The sequence below is a fragment of the Melanerpes formicivorus genome, unplaced genomic scaffold (genome assembly GCF_026170545.1).
Source record: "Melanerpes formicivorus ecotype bairdi unplaced genomic scaffold, bMelFor1.0.p_v2 SCAF_48, whole genome shotgun sequence".
Lineage (NCBI taxonomy): Eukaryota > Metazoa > Chordata > Aves > Piciformes > Picidae > Melanerpes > Melanerpes formicivorus.
This window is the reverse complement of record NW_027142400.1, coordinates 1381417-1403937: the sequence shown is the minus strand read 5'-3', so window position 1 is coordinate 1403937 and position 22521 is coordinate 1381417. Positions and strand designations below refer to the sequence as shown.

At 39.3% G+C, this 22521-nt stretch overlaps 1 protein-coding gene across 6 annotated transcripts in view; it reads left to right on the top strand.

The window, feature by feature from the left end:
* The window catches only part of BEGAIN (brain enriched guanylate kinase associated), a 168688-nt gene that overhangs the window by 68486 nt on the left and 77681 nt on the right, over nucleotides 1-22521 (top strand). The window lies entirely within an intron of this gene.

Genomic DNA, 22521 nt, shown 5'->3' with positions numbered 1-22521 from the left:
TTTGAAATCTCCATCCTTGAAGATATGAAAAGTGTGACTGGACAATGCTCTAAGCATTCTGATCTGACTGAATCTGCTTCAAGCAAGAGATTGGACCACAAGACCTCCAGAAGCATCTTCAAACCTGATTGATTCTATTATTCTACATACCTTCAGCCCATGACCTTTATACACTGGAATTCCCATTGGAGAGAATTATAGTTTGAAAGGCAAAGTTCTGTAGCAACCACAGTCGTATTTCATTTCAGAGTTGGTTTTCTTTTGCGTGATCCAGTTTGAAAGTATAAATATTTACTTCACACACACACACAGAGGCAGCCCCAGCTGCAAAAGATATCATGCAGCATTTTCTGATAACATCAAGCTTAACATCAATGTTATTATTATGTGGGTTTGCAACTTTATTTCCTCAAAAGAAAAAATTATGAAAAAGAGACAATGCATTTCTATTCAGAAACTGTGGCAAGTTCTCTATTTTCCTTTAGAAATTGTAAGTTGTGGGGAGAGGTAGACAGAGACACCCAGACTCCTCTTGTGTTAATAAACACATCATGTGTATGCTTGCAGGTATGCAGTAAAGTGAGTTATTCCAAGTCTGCACCTACCAGTGTTAAAATTCATTGTATCCTTATGCTCATGAAAGAAATATGGTGGGCTCTTTTATTTGATGAAGTTCTTCATCACCATTGTAAAGATTAAAAGCCAAAACTCTAACACTGGCAATGTAACTAGAGCTCTGTTGATGTCAAGACAATGTAAGAATATAGCTGAAAGCCAGATTATAAACCTGATGTAAATACCAAAACACTCATATGGGTTGCTCAACAAAAGCAATTACATAAAGTTATAACATAATTGAATGCAATCTGTTTGGATGTATTCTGGCAGGACTCCTAACACTTCCATTGCACTCCTTACTGAGCGCCACAGTAACTGAAGAGATTTGCAGGAAGAGCAGACCATTTTTTGGCCAGTGGTTATTCTTAGAGAATCATTGAGGTTGAAAAAGCCCTTAAGATTGAGCCCAACTATAAACCTAACACTGCCTAGTCCACCACTAAAACATGTCCCTAAATGTCATATCAACATGTCTTTTAAATATCTCTATGGACAGTAACAACACTTTCCTAGGCAGCCAATTCCAGTGTTTGATGACCCTTTTATCCATCTTATGCTAATTAAAAGATAATATATTTAGAAAGAAATCTTTACGAATCCTTTCTGAAAGAAAAATGTCAAGAGATCACTGCTACTGAAAGATGAGGCTTAAGATAACTAGATGTAATATGGGGCTCAGCATTTGTCCAAGATAATGACATATAGTATCTGCCCACCCTGAGGGATGCTTTGTCCTCTGGGGACTAGATCTGAGGGGCTTTAGAAAAAAATAAGAAAGAGAGTAGAGAACACATGACAGGAACAACCTTGGAGCCTCAAAGAGAAGGTTCATCCAGCCAGAGATTTTGAAGAGCACCCTATTCTCCATGCCTCTACCAAGGATGGGAAATGGTCAAAATAATAAATGCATAGGAAGCTTCTGAAAGTCAAAAGTTTGCCTTGCTCCTGCTCATCACAATGCCTCACAAAAGCACTCCTATCCCATCCCTGACAGCAATCTCTCTCTCAGTCCATCCACAGCATGCTTCCCAGTCTGTAAGCACACTTCCTTGGGATGCACTTACGTGGGAGAGATAAAAAAAACTATATATGAGAGCTACTGCCTGGAGGCGAAGTGCTTTTCCAGTTGCACAAAAAGCACTGCTGCTGGGCACATTTGTCATATCAATGTTTCCAAAGAGTCAGGTAAGCTAGCCCCCATATGTCCCATGAAGATGCAGAAATCCTTTGTCAGAGTAAAACAGATCAGGTTTGTGGAAGTCTCATATGAAACACATCAAGATGTGCTTCTCAGCCCATTAACACACCACTAAATATTCACTGAAATGGCAGCTTGTACAGATTTGTATAGAATGATCTTTATTGATTATAATTACTCAATAAGAAGCACAGAGCATAATTAATCACAATGTGGGACTCCATTTTAACTTAGTTGTTCTGGTATTGCAGAATAATGTGGTTACTCTTTGATTAATTTTTGCTCTTTCATTTATGAAAGTGGATGGTCTGTATTTTCTCCAATTAGCTAAATAAACATCAAACACTTCTAAACATCAAATATGAAAATGTCTAAATGTGAAAGTAATATGTATGCTGCAAATATATAGTTTAGCTACATCTCAGAGCTAGGAAGAAAATTAAATGATGCATAGCATGCAGTTGCATAAAGTGTTGTTGGAACTGAGCAGAGGCATTCTTCATATTATCACAGACATCTTTTCCAATCACATCTGTAAGTGCTGCTAAGACACTGTCATTGCTACTATTAGATATATGACAGTCATGTTTTACAACAGAGATGTGAATGGTGTTGTTCCAGGCACAGTTTTTAAGTGCCTGATGCTGTAAAATAAAATAACAATAAAATCCCCAGCTACAAAGCTGTACACACCTACCCGGAACAGATTATTACTTGTAGTACATGATGTTTCTTTGAGTTCAAGAATCCCTCAGAGCCCTTTGCTTTTACTACATTACCGACATATGCAGGCAAGAATTGTGCCAACTCAGGGCTATAAAGCAGCCTGCACAAAGTGATAAAAGATTAAACATGCTGAACTGCATGCACTGCCCAATCAATAGGTCTTCCAGTACAGTGTAATCAGCCTGGCCATCACTGCAACTTCTTATCCTTTTCTCACTAAAAGCTTTTTGTATGAATTTCAGTTTATAAGAAATAACCATCTGAAAATCCAAAGGTTTCAATCTCTTCCTGAAAATATCTTACAGGACCCGTATTATTTTAGCACTGTGAGGAAATCTTAAAAATCCCTGCTTAAGTTTCCATAACCCCAGTCAGTATATTTCAGGCTGCTTTGGATGATGCAGGTCTTTAATTTGATTTTTGTTTAATGAATTTTCCTGTTCACTATGTGACCTCACTACAAAGCTGCTTCCACAACATACAAAGCTAGACAATATTTTCAGTCTGTTAACACCTCAATGGTGGATTCAGCCTACAATAAGAAAGAAGGTTCCTTGATTGTAGCAGTGTAAGAATGCCTGCCAAAGGACTGAGTGTGCTATAGTGATGATCAGTGAGCAGTCTAGAGGACACCAAGAGGAAAGAGACTTCCAGCAGTCAATGAGACCACTCGGTGCAAACAATTATAGCCATCCAGTGCCAGAATTTCAAACCTGCTCCACAAGACTTCACTTGATCAGTGAAGATAGAGAATCCTAACAAAGAATGTCACAACACCAAAAAGTTTAGATTATTTTGTGTAGCTCATGAGAGTACACGAGATGATTAAAGCTTTTCCTTGGGACTGGAAAGGATTCAGTCATACAGAAAGTATCTGCAAAGCAGACAAAAAATAAAAGAAATCTCAAATTCTCCTTCTCAGCCAAGATATATTACTTAAAAAAAGATAGTTGTAGCCCATGCTACAAACAACACAGCAAAATACAAACCTTCCAATCACTTGCCTTTTACAACACTTATTTTTGCCATAGAGCATATTTTAGCTTAGGTTTTTAGCTTAATCTGGATTCTTCTCTTCTGGGGGAACCTGCAGCCTTTTTGTGCAGGGAATATGTTACTGTTTAAGAGGAGTGATTTCTGAAGAAACTCTTTTCATTTCACTGTCATCTTCCTAGGCCTGCCTGCAAAGCATGGTAAAACCATGGACACATGTGAAAAGAAGCAAATCGCCATTGTACAGAGAATTCAGAATCAGGAAGAGCATAGGTCCCACTCTGGCTCTGACATAGGCCTTTGGGCCTAGGTCTCTTTGGCTCAGTGTTCTCATCTCTACCAGGAGAGATGATGCATTTAAAAGCCTCACTGCACTGTGGCAATAAAGGTGCTCTGAATTTGGAAGCAGTAAACAAACATTTAGACCATTCACTTGGAGAACATGGGAAGCAAAGTGCCAACAGCAGTGATAGGCAAGGTCTCCCTAAAAAAGCCTCTAAAATACTTACCTAATCTCTAGTGATATTATGAAACTGTTTTAGTAACAACAGCAAACATTCAGAGTTCACATAGAATAGATCAGTTTCTCTAGAGCAGGAGCATAAACACAAACAGAGCAGAAGTGCTCTTCACCCTTACACAATTCTTGTTCAAACCCTTCCCCACAGTGCACTGTCCTGCCCTGCTCAGTGCCCTCTAATCTCACCCCATGAGATTTTAAGGACCACCTGTTGGCATTTTGCTTGTACATTTCCCTAAACTGGTTCTCTGATTCCTTTTCACAGAGCCAAGTCTCACAGATTGGTAGTTATAACTGATTTAAGACAACGCAAGCAGCAGGACAAAGAAGAAAAGGTCAATCTCTAAATTCATCAAACAAAAATACCTGGAGATAACTTGTTAAGCCTCACCTATTTCAAATGAATTTTTCTATCTGCCTCCTACCTTTATTCCTCTCACCCCTTCTTCCCATCATCTTGTTCTTTGTAAGTAAACAAAATGTATGAAGAAGCAGAGAGGGAGATAAATTGTTTGAGCTATAGGGCAGCACAGGTATAAAAACAAATGTGCACAAACTGAGCAGGAGTACATTTAGTCTTGCAGTTGAAAGACTTTGCGGCCATAAAAATGGAACTAAAGACTAAAACTAAATTAATGTTAAGAAAAATCCTTATTAGTTGATTGAATGGATTATAGAGCATGATAGTAGGGAGCAGATTCCTGTAGTCCAATGCAAAGAGGGAGATTAATAAATAAATCGTCTTTCTCTGGCACTGGCAAAAGTACCAAAGTAATTCACTATTGAATGCCCATTGTGCATTAATTTCTGTCAAACTGTGCTCATTATGTAAGATCAGAAGCTGCTCATAATTTAGGGTCCTAATATTTGTCTTCCTTTTTTTGGAATTTGTCTGCATTATTTTTGTAATTTCAAAGCCTCTGGTGGAGGTTAGAAAAATGAAGCTCCTCTCTTGCAAAACCATACCGTGATATTGTATTTGGTTTTCAGAGTACAAGAAGGGAGCATATCTGCTACTGTCATACAGAAACAGTCATCATTTGCCCTTCAGCAATTATTAACTACTCCTGTGGTTGAAAAAACAGATTGTACTGCATTCATTTTTTCATAACAGCATGCATTCACCGACTGGCCAACACACCAGTCCTAATTTGGTGAAAAGGCTGTGCTTGCAGCCTATTCACTACAGTGCATATCTGAAAGGGTTTTGTGTAGTTCATTTAACATTTATATAAATGCAAAGTTCTTCAGTGCCACAAAAGAGATACACCAACACTGCAGCTATCCATCTATCTTGTTAAATAGAGAGATTTCCTCACCGACTGTGTGATACAAACATAGATTCCATGAAGATGGGGGGGGGGAATAAATTGGAGACAATAAGATCCAAAATACATTACTTGATTAAAACCTTCATATGTGACCTTCACCACAAGACAATTATTTTCAGTCTTCCATCAACACTTCAGTATCAAAAGCATAGATATTACCCATTTCTGAGCATCATCCTAACCTTAGGCATCCAAATTCTAACACAATTTTACATTTAAATTAACATACTAGAGTATTTCACACTGATAATTCTTCATTGTAGTGGTTTTAAAATTGCAGATCATTAAAATACCTCAACTTGTATTTTTCTCAGTACTCCCAGTCACACAAAATAAACAGTACAAGGAAATATCCTGAAGTTATAGCATAATCTGTGTTTTTAAGACAGTGTGAAATATTGTTACCCAAAAGCTTACCTGGTACAAGTTACTATAGGTTCTACACCATCAGACCTGAGTTGAGGGTTCAGTCTAAGGTTTCTCTGCAGGAGACCTTGGCTTTAGGTTTTGCTGGTTGTGCCAGGCACCACAAGGATAGTGGTCTTTGTCCTAGGAAGGCTGGAGTGACTGACAAAACTTATTCACTGCTCGTTTTCTGATTGCAGAGGGCAGGTGAGGTTACCTACAGCTGCCCTAGGGAAGAAAAACCTCATCTGTGGTGTTTGAGGAGGTGCAAATACCAAGCAAAGTGTCAGAGAAAAGAGTTTCTGTATCCTGCCTCACATCCATATTCTGCTTTAGTCCATGTTCTTCAAATTGGGAGTCCTCAGACCTTGCCCCATCACAGTTCATCCAAAACAGCACAGGTGCAGGCTGCCGATGGCCTTCTCAGGAGTTGTGTCAGCATCTTTTTCTGCAGCCATCGTAAATCCTAGTGGTGTCACTCAGGAACTTTTTACACAAATGCTAGAGGCAACTGATTCTGGGATTAAGCTGTATTTCCTTGTGATCAGTACCCATAGTTCACATGTACTAGGTAAACAGCAAGTCAAAGCCTCCCATGAAAGCACTCCTAAGGCCCATTTCTACCACTTTCAACACGCTTACCCTGTGTTCTACCTCCCCAGCACTTGTGGTGGCTCACTTGCCTGCCTCTTATTTGTCTTTAGTGGGGCTGCCCACGTGTTTCTAGCTTCTAAAATACTGAGATAGTCCATTTTAACTAAAAGGTGTTATATTTCATATTTACATCTACATTAAATTTGTAGAGAAGAGAACAAGTTACTCAGTGTCTTTTATTCTGTGCTGCATTAGACATCCTAATTTTAGAACGCATCATTTCCATTCACATATAAGGAAGGTTTGTTTCTGTATTCATTTATGTTTGACATACACTAGAAGGCCTGAACAGAATGAACAGCTATAAAAGTAAGGAAATTAATTTACATACCATCAAGTGGGCTCAATAAATCCAAACAACTGCATTTTCTTTACATCTAGCCTTCCTGGTTCACTTTTATTACTCATTTACCTTGTCAGGTCCAAGATGCAATAAAAGAATGAACCTTATATTTATAAAAATCTAGAGAGGCCTCATTTATTTTAAATCCTTTTTCTGACTTGTACTGCCATCATTCATCCTCATTTGAAGGAGAGAAATAGAAATGGAACATAACGTTAATTATAATCAGATTGATACCAACTTGCTAAGAATTCACATAATCACAGAATGTTTCCTTCAGCAAATTGCTGTCCTCTGAAAAAGTGCAGAGTTGGAAAGAACCTGAGATTGAACATTACTGAGGTGAAGATGAAAAAATCTCTTAATACTTTTACCCTACCCATAGGAGTTAATCAAAGCACAGACTTGCCTGAAATAAAAAACCTCTTCACATCAGGATGTAAAACCCTTACAAATGGAAATTTTCTTTTTTTTATTTTCCATAAGGTTTAATGAAGTATTTATCAAAGGTTGAAATGGTCACACATCTTTCTAAATGTAAAATTCACATTTGTTTCAGTGAACTGTTCCCACACTGATTATTGATACTCAACGTATTTTTTAGCTTATGTTATAAATGTGCACATCTGACTGAACACATCACAAGCTAATATTAAAGTCTGGGGGGTTTTCTCCCTCAGTTTCACATTTTTTAGAGCCTTTTATCAGTCTAATTGTCCAAGACAAACAGTTTGGTTGCAATGATTCTGAAATATGTTGAGAAAGAAAAGCAACAAAAGGGAGCCACATAGGAGAATTTTCTAACATGTGGGTGGGAGATTTGCCAACTCAAGTCTGATTAATATGAGGTGATAGAGTTGATCATCTACCTGGATTAGTCTTCAGGAGCCAGAATGTAGCAGCTCATGGCTTGCTGGAGTTTAAGTACCTAATCTATTAGTAGACAATCACCTAAGCACTTAAATCTCTTACATCATGAAATACAAGTATTAAATTTGCCGCAGGCCTGACCAGACAACTCACAAGAAATCAAAGAAAAGCAATGCAGATTACCCCTACCTCTTCAGTAACTTCTTCAGGGCAGGATTTAATACTAAAGTACCAAAAATTTACTTTACAGACACATCCTGTGAAAAAGAAATTGTGGTGCTTTGTCACTAGACTTCCATGGAGCTTTCTAAGGTGTTGGCTGGTGATAAGCACAGAGACCAGGGCTGGACCTAGGCCTTTCCACCTTATCAGTGCCCAGGAGGGCAGGATCTGCCATTCTGGTTGCACTTGAACACAGGGAGTAAGAGAGTAGGATTTTGCATTCTTCTTTTATGTTCATTTGAGGGTTTGTAGGGAGCAAAGGAACTCTAAGTTTTATCAGAAAAAGACAAAAAAATACTGATAGTGAGTATGCTTTGGACTTCCTGCCAAGATGTCTGGAGCTGTTAAAAGTAGATTAAATCAAAACAAGAGAAGCATGAGACACCGGGCATTATAGTGTGGCCAGGAGGAGCAGGGAAATAATTCTGCCCCCGTACTCAGCACTGGTTAGGCCACATCTTGAGTACTGTGTCCAGTTCTGGGCCCCTCAGTTTAGGAAAGATATTGACTTGCTGGAATGTGTCCAGAGAAGGGCAACAAAGCTGGGGAGGGGTTTGGAGCACAAGCCCTATGAGGAGAGGCTGAGGGAGCTGGGGTTGATTAGCCAGGAGAAGAGGAGGCTCAGAGGAGACCTTCTTGCTGTCTACAACTACCTGAAGGAAGGTTGTAGCCAGGGGGGGGTTGGTCTCTTCTCCCAGGCAACCAGCACCAGAACAAGGGGGCACAGTCTCAAGCTGCACCAGAGGAGGGTTAGACTGGATGCTGGAAAGAAGTTCTTCATAGAAAGAGTGATTGGCCATTGGAATGGGCTGCCCAGGGAGGTGGTGGAGTCACCATCACTGGAAGTGTTTAGGAAGAGACTGAATGAGGCACTTGGTGCCATGGTTTAGTTCATTAGATGGTGTTGGTTATAGGTTGGACTTGATGATCTCAAAGGTCTTTTCCAACCTGGTTAATTCTATGCTATTCTATTCTAAACTGTGAAAGGATGTCACATTAGCAAAATGGTAGCTGCCAGTAGGAAGTTCAGAGATGATGCTGAAATGCACTTTGCAAAGGAGGAGGAGTCAGGAAGAAAAAAAAAATTGTCAGAACAAGCTATAAAGACCTTAACTGGATACCCCTGTGAGTAGTCAAGAAGATTGCTGATCTAATGGTCAAAATTAGTTGCCAGGATTGACCCTAAGCCTTTCATCAGCAGAGTGCATCTTTCTGAAAGAGGATGGACAAATTGAGAGTGACTAGTAGACACTGAAAGAACTAAAAAACCACAGTGTTTAGCTATGCTTAGAAATAGAGAAAAAAAAGTTGTAAAAAAATTCTGAATTCTAATACCAAGAGCTTGGCTGGTTATTAGTTGCAATGGTGCAGTGTTTAGCAGTGAGTCAGAGCAGCCTCTGGTGATATTCAAGGTTGACACCCTGTCTGCAAAATAGCTACTGCTCAAACAGAACAGAAATTTCACTTGTTTCTGTAGTCTTGTGCTGTACATATGCAATACAAGGACATGAGGAAGTTGCTTATACTCAGAAGAAATCACAGGTATGTTAGGAATGAGCAATGTATAAGACCAATGGAGTTGAGAGGAGGTAGCACTTCAGCTCCCAGAATTCTCTTTCTATAAAGCAAAGAGAATATGTCACAGGAGGAAAAAAAAAATACAAAACACAAAACCCACCCAAACTATTCTGAATCAACTATTTAATATTAGAGGATTTACTATTTTCACAGTTGAGCTAGCTCAAACATGGCCATATTGTCATTCAACTTATTTAGTGCTTCTTTCTCCCACAAAGACTTCCTCTCCCATCTCACATTCCCAGGGGTCCCATGCAGACTATAAGGTTAAGAAAGTGTCCCTGTACTCTGCTTTGGTTAGGCCGCACCTTGAGTACTGTGTCCAGTTCTGGGCCCCTCAGTTTAAGAAGGACATTGAGACACTTGAACATGTCCAGAGAAGGGCAACAAGGCTGGGGAGAGGCCTTGAGCACAAGCCCTATGAGGAGAGGCTGAGGGAGCTGGGATTGTTTAGCCTGGAGAAGAGGAGGCTCAGGGGTGACCTCATTGCTCTCTACAACTACCTGAAGTGTGGTTGTAGCCAGGAAGGGGTTGGTCTCTTCTCCCAGGCAACCAGCACCAGAACATGGGGACATAGCCTCAAGCTGCACCAGGGGAAGTTTAGGCTTGAGATGAGGAGAAAGTTCTTCACTGAGAGAGTCATTCATAATTGGAATGGGCTGCCCAGAGAGGTGGTAGAGTCACCATCCCTGGAGGTGTTCAAGAGGAGATTGGACGTGGCACTTGGAGCCATGGTCTAGTCATGAGGTTTGTGGTGACAGGTTGGTCTCTTCCAACCTTAGCGATACTGTGATACTGTGAAAGTGTTCCTCAGCTTCTGCAAATACCACCCAGCTGATCAGGATTGAGGAGAATTGCTTACCTGCTAATTGAGGGCTACCTAATTCTCGTTGCTTTCATTAACTGAATTATGGTGTCATTTGATGAGAGATGATGCTTTCCCCAGTTCAAAAAAACACAGAAAATCAGTTCTTTTACCTAGAGACAACACTTTAATCTACTCTTATTTAATCCAATGCCTTCCAGGAAGTTGTATCTCTGGTCTGCAGCTGGCAGGAACCTGAAACTAGTGTTTTGCGAAGACATAAAACCTATTATTCAGCTTCTGTGGAGTAGCACATTCCTAGCAAAGAGATGTTATGGTTTAGCAGGGACCATAGGAAAGTTAGAGGATCCAGCATTATATGATAGTGAAGGAAGTACAGTCTTCAGGGTCATTTGACCTCTGTGACCCTAGAAGGTTTGGCTATGTGCACAACATGATACTCTTGTAACTCTTTCAGGACTGGCCCAGAGCCTCAGTATGCATGAGGGAGGTATTACAATGCTATAATTTGTCTGTGATGAGAATTTGATTCTAATTGCTTATGGTCAGTAAAGCTTGCAAAATTAGGAACCAGATTTCCAAAAGTCTTGGCCCCACTGGAATTTCCATGGCTTCCTGTATGTTTATTTTGTTTATTTTGGTTTGTTTTGTTTGAGGAGGGCAGCTGGCAGATCTGACCTTCCGGTTTCCCTCTTTGTAGTGTAATAAGTTAATATTTTTACAAACCTCAGGCCCAATTAGACATCAGTTGCACTTGGCAGCCAGATCCAAAGGAATGTATTAAAATTTCAATTATTTGCACAGCCTACTTAACATGAATATACTATACCTAAAGTCGTGCATGCCTGCTCTTCTGATATCTGAGCCAAATCATACTCTGAGCACAAAAGCAGACACTGCATTGCTTCACACAGGGGACTTTCACATTGACTGAATAAGGACTCAGGAGCCCACCTAAGGCCTTAAACAGATGAAGAAAAAGAGAACTCTCAGACTCACAGAAACATTCAGGTTGGAAAAGACTCTCAGGATCACCAAATGACAAATTGTCAGCAAAACAAAAGCTACAGAACCATTTATTTGGCTTCCTTTGTTGCCAGCTTCATGTCCTTGTATTTCTGGTTATCCAAGTGCCATAGAAGGCATGGAAATCTACACCCATAGCCACCTAGCAAGGGTAAGTATATCCTGAGAAAAAGTAGAAACAGGACTCTGGTCTCTCAAACTGAAATAAATCAGTGCTTCCTGCTCAAATCACCAAAAGTGTGGGGCATATATCACTACCACTGGGTTCTTGAAAACATAGAGGTCACAGCAGCTGGGCTCTGTGTTAACTCTGTACTGACATCCCTATGGATTAGGTAGATTTGAAGCACTGTGGATGGGTCAAGCTCCTCCATGAACCTGTACCTTTTGCCTTGCAGAGAAGTAACAGTAGTGCTGGAGAGCCTGGATTCTCAGCCCCAGGCAGTTGTGTCTGCTCAATCTCTCAGAGAACTCCAGAATCCCCAATACAGGCATCTGTGAGACTGTTTAGAGAAAATAACCATTCTGTATTTGTGTTTGGAAAAGAGGATCTGTACTCCAGCCAAGTAGTGCTTTAGAGCCTATCTCACCTTTGAGAGGTGTATTCCATGTCATTGAATTCTCACCGTTATACATTCTGCATTTATATCTCTCTAGTTTTAAAAGTGTCCATTAGTTTGCTGTTATTATAGTTAGACATTGTCTACCCTGAATAAAGCAGTCTCATGCCCATGACTCACTGATGTACATCTGGATGAAGATCAAATCTGTTTTCTGCAATACAGCCAGTTTTGGCACAAGAAAGTATGAAGCAGCACATGACAGGGGTTAGCCAGGTGTAATACCACTCACCTGGTCATACACATTTTTTAATTGCTAAGTGAGACATGTTCTACAACAGCTAATGTTTTGGGGTTTGGGTTTTCGTTTTGGTTTGGGGTTTTTGTTGTTTTGTGGGGTTTTTTTAAGAAGATAATTCATTCCACTCATAATAGATTTAATTGTGCTCTGATTGCTCACACCTGGCAATTTTGGTTTGCAGCACCTTTTTTTCTTCCTCTTTACCCAAAGCACTTTCAAAGCACAGAATGGGCCTTGTGCCAGATATGATTCAAGCCCTGAAATAAACCGAATGGGATTTGCAGAACCAGCTTGAGACATAGACAAAATATGTGGCTGCTGGGGCAGCTGCCTGCTTTGCCTCTGCCAGAGACCTGCCACTGCTACTGCCAGAGGAAAGTATGCTGTTGAGTAGGCTAAAAACTCTTACTCATCTCTTGCAGAAGCAGCAGTCATGGCTCCTTTCTCTGTGTGTGGATTCAACCTTTTCATTGATATTTGTCTGGTTTCAAGTGGTATTCAGGATAACAATGTAATTTTCAAATCTTTCCATTAGGTAATCTGAAATGTTACTCCAAACAAGTCTGAGAGTATTGAGATGTTTTTAATACATCTCAGGGACTGCCATCCCTCAGGTATTGTTCATTCTAATCTTTGTGTTGATTTTTCAAAAGACTCTCAACTCAAGTGACCCCACCAGAAACTTCCTCTCATTTTCTCTTTATCACTTGAGATAAGGGTTCATTACACTGCATGCTGTTCTCCCAAAACCTAAGAGTTTTATTCTCCTTTAATGAACTCATACTTTAAATTGATGAGAAGGGAAAAGGCTAAGAGAGCAAACATGAGAGAAGGCGGCTGATTTTCTCTACACTGGGATCCATATTGTTTTGTTGACATACCCAAGAGTCCAATGTAACAGTGCCTGGCATACATGAGTGTTTTGAAAATGAATGTAGTATACCCTAAGACCACAAAAAATCTGTCCTTTATAATGGAAGACACATAAAACTAGAAAGAATCAATTTCAAATAGCCCACAGAGCACAAATGGACTGAGAGAACCTGCACAAATATACAAGGGATAAACTCCATGCCAAACAGACCAGGTAGTTCCACTGAATTATTGCATCAGAGCTACAGTAAGTGATGAATAACTTCCTCACTAAGAGCAGAATTTAGCAAAACCAATCTAAATCTATGGTGGCAGGCAGGAGAGCTTGACTAGCTTTCTGAGCAGACAGAAAAAGAGAAGCAATGTCTGAACTGAAATCCAGTCTCTTTTTTAAATTAAGTCCTTCCAACTTAACAAGCTATAACATAAAAATAGCTCAGATTATACTTTAGGGCTGTTGTTTACATGCATATTTACCAATTTTCCAGTGAGCAGATTTCTTAAGCAGATCACTCAGTGCTTCATTTTCTCAGTAAAAGTAACACAGAAATCTGTTCACAGCGAAAGAAGCCATGCTCTTCAGGAGTGAAAGATAAGGGCTATATAGAGAAATAAGAAGCAAAATATGAAGAAATATACATTACTCATAATTTCTATTGATTTTAAGCTGCATGGAAGCATCTCCTGGGAATGTTTCTCTAGATATTATCTCTGTAATGATAGTATTCTCAACTGAAAATACAACTATTCTCTTGCAATGCATTTGTATTGCAAACACATGAAAGTATTGGGCTGGTAAATTCATTGCTAGCAGAGATCAAACAACAAATTCATTATGTATGTCAGGTTCTGAAAGGTAGAACTAGATTTGTCAATGAGATTTCCTCTGTTTCTGACTCCAGTCATTGGAAGTACTGAGCTGATGGCTGGTTCTGTTCTACCACAAGTGCTATTTTACTTGAATGCCACTGAAAAGGAAGGAGTGAGATTTGGAAGGGCTGGGATCCATTGTTAGACTAACTGTACTGACTCTAATTGGCAGTCATATCCCAGTCAGTCTTTCTTTTCTTGGATTGATCTAGCCTAGCTTTGCTTTTGAGTTTTCTTTCTAAGGTACCTCAGTTCTCACAAACAGTCTTTTTCTGAGCATCTCTTTTAGACTGAACCCTTTCTTGCAAAAAAAGTGACTGGGATTCTGCATAGCATTATCTAATACACATCACTACCCCTTTCGCCAGAATGCCATCACTTTCCTCTTGCTGAAATACTTCTTGTGATCGTTTACTGGGGCTGCTTAGAAAACAGATCTTTAACCGCCATATTCTGTGAGTAAACGAAAATATTGAGGCTTCGGATATAATTTAGGATACCTGTTTGGGGTGAAAGGAGTGTATTTCAGTGTTAAGTATTAGCTTTATTCTACTTGCCATGAAAAACCTATGCTGTTTTAAAAGGATGTCTTGTAATTATTAGTTCTTTCAGATTCTATCAAGGCATCAGGCATGGATTGCTGCAACTGTGCAAGCACAGACAGTCTTTGCACAAAAGAGCTGCTATTCTCAGAGAATTTAATCCTACTCTGTATTCAGTATGATTTTATTCACACATTTGCATGCCTACTTAAAAACATCATAGCAGATTTTGAAAAAGGTATGAAATATAAATACGAGCACAGTTGATGCCTGCAGTAAATACATTCATATATTTAGAAAAGTCCTCTTACATAGTCCATTCCTCGATGACAAAATGAGTCAGTGATTATTCAAAGCTCCCAAACTTAGAGACTGTAAGGAAAACTGGAAAAATCAGGAAAAGGGAGAGTTACACTGGCAGTAAACAACTCAGAAGGTAGCTTTTAATACATTACTAATTTATGCAGCTGATAACTTTGGTATCCTGTACATTGAGATTATATATCCTATTCCATGTTGAGAATCCAAAACATCTTTCCAAATTTGTCACTTTAAGGTAAAAATTCACTTCTACACACAGAAATCTTCTTGGCAAGATACTTTAGTGCCAGCTACCCCATAGCATTCTCCTTGTTGAAACAAAAATTTGTTAAGTGCACTCAGAGCAGGCAGCTGAAACTTATGTTAAGATTTCCTAAATTAAACCACAAAAACAAGGCAAAAAAAGGATTTGTTGCTGCGACACGGGAGCAAAGTATTTATGACAGAGGAAAAGTAATGGGGATATGATTCACAATGGCCTAGTTATATTAGAAACACTTATTCAGCTAGCTGAAGAACCCAAGGGAAATGGAGAGGACAGCCCTTAGGTAAGTCTGATACTTGTTTGCTTGCATGTGGAAAACCATTCCTTGTGAAAACTGAGTTCTGCTATTATGAAAATCTCATCACCAAAATAAATGCCTCAGACAAGCTGCTGGATGTTATCACTGACAGAATCAGAGGGGCATTACTAATACTGAAACTTCATGAGGCATATAAAACAAATAAGCAAGTATAATTCCAATGGGAAAAAGGCTACAGGCAACAGGTATATTTTGGCATCTATGCAATGCATTTGTGGCTATTGCTTCCCACAGACAATAACAAAGAATGTTTAAGCAGTATACAAACTGTCACCTCTTGAATTATATTGTAAAGATGATCTATAACACTAGAAAGTGTGACTGCTTGGGGTCTTTTTTCTATAGCAATAGTTTATAAGCTAGAAGATGGTAAAGCTAGCTAATGCTTTTAACTGTATGCAGATGATCAGCTCCCCAGTAGGAGACTCAAAATTAATTATTAACCATTTACAATTACTTCCATGCAGATCCTGAATAACTAATTCCTAACATGTTTTTCTGTAGTTGCAAGAGGAAGTGTTTCTGCACCTGTTTCTTCCCCCAAATCTAATCATCAGTAAAATTGTAGTCAGCCAGCTGTTAAATTTCAAAGCAGTTAGTGTATCTCATGCATTGAAAGACTGACAAAATATGAAGTCATACAGCCACAATAAAATGCCACAATGATACCAAGAAAAGTGATCGCTCGATGTGCAAAGCTTCACACAGTCTTGGATTTTGTTATAATACCTAAGTAGATTCAAACCAATCACGGATATTCATATGCAAACTAGAGCACCTGTTAATGCAAAACAGTTAGCAAACGTTTGGAAAAATTTTGGTCTGTTTCCACTGATTCTTTTGAGAGCTTAAACCAGTTGTTGATTATTACAAATTTATGTAACACTGTTTAGCTCCTGTTGTGTCCTGCACAGGTATAGCAACTTAGCATTATGCGAACGGAAAGCTCATTAATTCATTTAGACAAAAAAACCTTACATTTTATGGATAATTCTCAGTATCAATAGATACTAAGTTCCAATAGAGAGCAAGTCTTATGAGGAGCAGCTGAGGAAACTAGAATTGTTTAGTCTGGAGAAGAGGAGGCTGAGTGGAGACCTCGTTGCTCCCTACAACTACCTGAAAAGAGGCTGCAGTGAGGTGGGAGTCAGTATCTTCTCCATACTACCAGGTGATAGAAGGAGAGGAAATGGCCTGAAATTGTGCCAGGGGAAGTTTAGTTTGGATATTAGGTAACATTTCTTAACTGAAAGAGTGGTTAGGCATTGGAATAGGTTTCCCAGGGAAGTTGTGGGGTCACCATGCATAGAGGTTTTCAAGAAACATGTGAACGTGGCACTTCAGGACTTGGTTCGATGGCCATGGTGGCCTTAGAGTTATGGTTCGACTTGATGATCTTAGAGGTCTTTTCCAACCAAAACAATTTTATAATTCTATGATTCTATGAGTCTGTATTGGATCAACTGTCTGGTGTTTGAATGAAACACAATATATGTTCTTACTGTACATGCATTTGAAGGCACCAACAAACAAAATCAAACATTGTAAGTAGCCCCAATCCAACCACAACTGCTCTGTCAACATGCCTAATGCAGTGATAGTTATTCATTCACCTATTTCAAGTCTGAGCATGAAAGCATAAATCTAAAAGCTTTATATACTATTTACCACATACTTTTTCTGAAAAATAGTTGATATACAGTATCACAGTATCACAGTATCACTAAGGTTAGAAGAGACCTCGAGGATCATCGAGTCCAACCTATCACCACAGACCTCATGACTAGACCATGGCTCCAAGTGGCTTCCCACATGATTTGATAAATACAGATAGCTGAGTAAAGTGAATATAATGACCTGTTAGCATTACTGATAACTAAGGTCATCCCACGGTTTAACACTGACAGATTGCTTAATGCTTTGCAGAATTTTAACTATATTAATTAGCATGTTGTATGTTAAAACACTTCAGACATTTCTGAAAGTAATGAAGGTGGGGGAGAGGAGGGTAAGAGTGGATTTACTCATATCAAAAAAAGTAGTCAATGATTTATTTTTTTTTTTTTTTAATTTAAGAAGCCCTCAACTTGCCTGCTTTGGATCTGGGACCCAAAATACTGCAAGGAGCCGTCCAGAGTGTCAAGAATTTGTGCAATATAATTTTTATAAACATTCAAAGTTGCACAAGTCAAAAGCACCTGGAAAAAAAAATTCTATTGCAGATGTTTAACAGATACATTAGTTTGGCAACTAAATCTCTCATAGGTTCAATCTCACTTGGATGTTCTTGATCTCAAAGTTTCAGGACTGAACAAGACTTCTTTCCTAACTCTTCATGGCAGATAAAGGTTGCTGTAGTGGCTGGCTTCCCAAGAGAGGACATGGAAGTAGTCTTTTGCCCTGAGCACTGCAGCAGCTGGTGCATCAAAAGGAGACAGTGTCTATATCAGGAACAGATGGGTGTGGATTGTACAGATGGGCAAAGTTGGAAAATAAAAGAAGCCGTATCAGGAGCTTTGTAGAATAGTGGGAAAAAAAACCCTGAGCAATGGGATGAGGGGGAAAGGGTGGATTTTTGTGTTTGGTCAAAAAGATACTGAGAAGCATCCAAGGCCTTTCACCAGTGAGATACTCTCTCCTAAAACATGTTAAATTAAACTGGCAGAACAATATCTCTATATTACTATATTGTCAAAAAATAGGTGCTAACTTCACTGATAACAGGTGTCATCATCTTCCCTGTTCTGCTCAATGGACATTCCCACCCTCCTTATGTTCCCAGGTACTCTGTTAATATTTGTGTCCACACTGTGAAGCTACTGGTCCAGTCTCTGTGGATTACTCCAAACTGGGAGGATGTACTATTCCATGGGAACCTGTTTTTCAATTAAGGAATTATACTTAAAATATTCATTAAGATATATCATTGAAGCTCCTGCAGCGGTTTTACGTTATTCAGGGCCATGGTCATAGATAGTTCTGGGTAATTCCAGGAATAGAACTGCCACCCCCTCACAGAAAATAGATCACTTAACATTTTTATTCACTCCAGCCTTTGTTCTGTGGAGACGACAGCCAGTTACCTACATTGGCATAACTGGTAGAAAAGTAGGTAGCAAGCACAGCTGACAGCATCTTGCAAGTCTGTGATGTTAAATCAGTATCGCTGCCACGTGTCTCTTCAGTGAGGACAGGATGTGGAGGTAGAGTCGTGACAGTGTGTTCCAAGGTGTCCCTGTGGTTCCTCCAGCTTACTCTGTCAGTGTTTCATCTGAGGTTATTAGTGTTTATAAAAGTGTGCCCTTAAAATAGCTTCATGATGTTAATAGAAGCAAAAACAGAGGTACTTCTTCATGCTGGGGTAAAATAGCTCTAAATGAGGCAAGTACAGAAATCAAAATAGTACAGAAATCATAATAGCACAACCCAGTTTAAAGGTGACTTTCAAACCCCCTTCAGGTAGTAAAGAGTACTGACGTCAAGATAAAAATCAGACCAGGACACATTCTTTCCTGTGGTACAGAAAATCTTTCTCCCTTTAACAGATACAAATTTGGTGTGGCTTTTGCTTAGAGACTGCTGAAGCCTGTTCACTAAGTCCTCCACAATCAGAGCAGCTATGAAATTATTCAACTTCTGACAGACACTTTATTTCAGAAAAAAATCATTCAGATTTGAATTGGTATTTGTAAAATTACCATGTGTACCCTACTGCAGTTGTTGACCCTGACTGGATATTAGGTGTCCACCAAAGCCACTCTATCACTCCCCTCCTCACTTGAAGGGTCAAGATGAGGACAGGGAGAGATCACTCATTTGTTACTATCACAGGAAGAACAGACTTAACATGGGGAAATTAACTTACCAATTGAATCACAGAAGTAGAAATAAAGCCCAAACCTTAAAAACATTCCTCTCATCCCTGCCTTTTCCCCAGGCTCATCATTGCTGCCAATTTTCTGTACCTCCCCACTCTGAGTGGAGAGTTGTGGTGGTCAGTTCATCACACATTGTCTCTACAGCTCCTGTCTCCTCAAAGGGAAAATTCCTCTCTTTTTGTGATTCAGCGTAGGCTCCCTGTCACAAGAGACAGTTCTTGATGAACTTCTCCAACATGAGTCCTTCCCATGGACTGCAGCTGTTCACAAACTGCTCCAGTGTAGGTCCTTTCCACAGAGTGCAGGAACAGACCTGCTCCATTGCGAGCTCCTCTGTCTCTATGTATCCACAGATCCTGTCAAGATCTTACTCCAGTGTGGGCTTCCCATGGAGCCACAGCCTCCTTTGGGTGCATTCACCTGATCCAGTATGGGGTTGTCCTGGGGGTGCAGATGGATATCTACTCCAGCATTAACCTCCATGGGCTAGAGGGTGACAACCTGCCTCACCATAGTCTTCACCATGGACTGCAGGGGAATCTACTCCAACACCTGGAGAATCACTCTGTGCTCCTTCTTCAGTGACCTTGGTGTTTGCAAAGTTTCCAGTATTTTCCTCATGTATTCTACTCAACTCTCTGGCTGCAGTTATCCAAGGGTTTTTTCCCCCCCTGCTCTTGAGTATGTTATAGCAGAGGCATTATCACCATCATTGCCTGGCTCAGCCTTGCACAGCAGTGAATCCATTTTAGAGCTGGCTGGTATTGGGTCTATTGAACATAAGAGAAGTTTCTAGCGGCTTCTCACAGAAACCACCCTGTAGCCTCTTCACCACCAAAACCTTGCCACATGTCTAGCGTATTCATACTATGACTATAGTACCTGATACATCAACCATTAAATCACAGTGCTTTTGAGTAGTATGTGAACCGGGGATCCTTATATCTAGCAGATGCTAAAAATTTTACTTACCTATGAAATACGGAGTGGGGAGCATATGGAGCATTGTGTAACTTTTCTCATAACAGCATTCTCTTAAACAGACAAAGAAGGATGTATGAGTCTGCTCCAGGCACTGTGGATCAACCACCTTCTGCCATCAAAACTAATGAATTGTTAGTTGTTCTTTTCTAGACAGTGAAATAAAGTGCTGATTGTGTTTCACTGAAATATCTTTTTCTTGTCTTGTCATTTTTTTTTTTTTCCCCCAAAAATGGCTATAGGTCTCTGAGTATTGTCTGTGATTACTGTCAAATGAGACAGAGACAATATCTGCAGTAACATACTGCATGTTCTAGGACAAGACAAGGAAACACAGACTATTACAACAGTATACCCAAATTTGAACATCACTTGACACTGGAGTCGGTCTCAATCACATCAGTGAGGAATAAGGGAAAATATATAGAAAGAGGAGGAAAATGAGTTACTTTGTCATTTTACAACAAAATTTGGTAATCTGAAATAGTTCATGATCAGATTTTTGGGACTGGTATTTTTTCCTGTAGCAAAGGACTATTTGTATATTATGACTATACAATATTCTTTTTTAATAGGCTTGTTTCAGAAAGGAAACACAGTAACAGAACTAGGAACTTTCCCCATTTTCTTTCATTTAAAATTCACAGTTGCTGTAAGGCAGAAATGTGTATACATTTTGCTGATTTTTGATTTGTCAATGACAAAACAGTATCCTATGACAACTGCAGAAGCCAACACATTAATTTTTGTGTTTGTATATCAGACAAATAGATTTTACAGTTACTAATTGTTTTTCAGCCTTGCACATGTGATTAGACTGACTAAAACTGACACTGATTAGCTAAGATGGGATGTTATAAAACCCCACAGGGAAGCTTTAGAAAGACCCACCACATTTAAAACATTGTGCTTTTGTCTGCATGAACTCATTTATGGAGCAATTACACAGGACTTACTACCAAAAAGATGTCATGAAAAAATGCTGAGCAAACAGCTGAAGTGGAATTCACACCCTTCCCCTCTCTGTCAAAACATTTCACAGCCTCATAGCATTAAAACATTTTGTCAAGATTATCCATAGTAAAGCTATTTGCTATGTATCAGTGAAAGGTATGAGATAGGTTAGATAAAGACTACATGAAAGAGAGCTGGTAATGGATCTGAACACAGCAGAGATTTCTCCCTTTTCGTGTGGCCTCTCTGCTCCAATAGACCAAATTTAATTATTTTTCTGGGCTTGAAAAGCCCAATGTTTTCATTTTGCCCATCTCAGATTTGCAAGTTTTCTTACTTAACTAGAAAACTACACTGAGGGTTTCTCAGTGAAGTACACAGAAATATACAAAATGTACCGGTTTGAAAAATCTCCACTAGTTCTGGAAATCCTTTTCCCTAATTCACGATTTATTTTTTTCAAAAATAAGATTTCAAAGACCTGGGTTTTAGGAACAGTTTACAATTTTATACCTAAAAATATTCAGGTACAAAGTGGTAAACTAGATAGAAGGCATTTTTAAATCTGCATTCCTAGAATAGACTCTTTCTCTGACACCCACAGATGAGAATGAAAATACACAATGAATTACTGCAGAACTCTATGCATTAAATAAGTGCACACCTATTGATTATGAGATTTGTAGTTTGAAAACACCTGAATTAACACTGACAGTTCACTGAAGAATCAACAATGTCAAGGTATTACAGAATGCAGAGATATATTCTCACCTCCACCTTGATTTTAAAGCTAATATTGCTGTAAATTCACGTGATGACAACACCTAAACCTTGGGCCATTTAATTATTTTCTGTTGTCCTTGAGTGTCTTAAACCAAGTCTGGTACAGAAGAAGTTAAAATATACTCAAGTATTCCTTATTCAACAAACAACTCAGTGGTACAGATAGAGAAACATGCTAGAATTTACTTAGTGCTTTTTCTCAGAATTCCTTAAACATCATCATCTTGTTGCCAGTAGTCCTTGACACAAAGCCAATCCCAGGGTCTACTTACAGCAGTGGCAAGAGAGTCAGAAGAGTTCTCCTTTCTCATAAACACAGATTCTCAGCTGCTCTCTGTGGCATGTCTATTGCTCCTGAAGTGCGCCCTCTATGTAAAGATGTGTTCATGGTTCAGAAGGTCCCTGCTCTGCCGTACCCACAGGTAATTGACATTGAATACTGGAAGATAGGATTTTCTGCATGTGTAGCTATCATTGAACAAAGGGAAAGCTTATGAAAAAAATATGGGTCATAAATATGAATATGCTTGGCCAAGGAAAACCTGATTTTTATTGAATTTATCC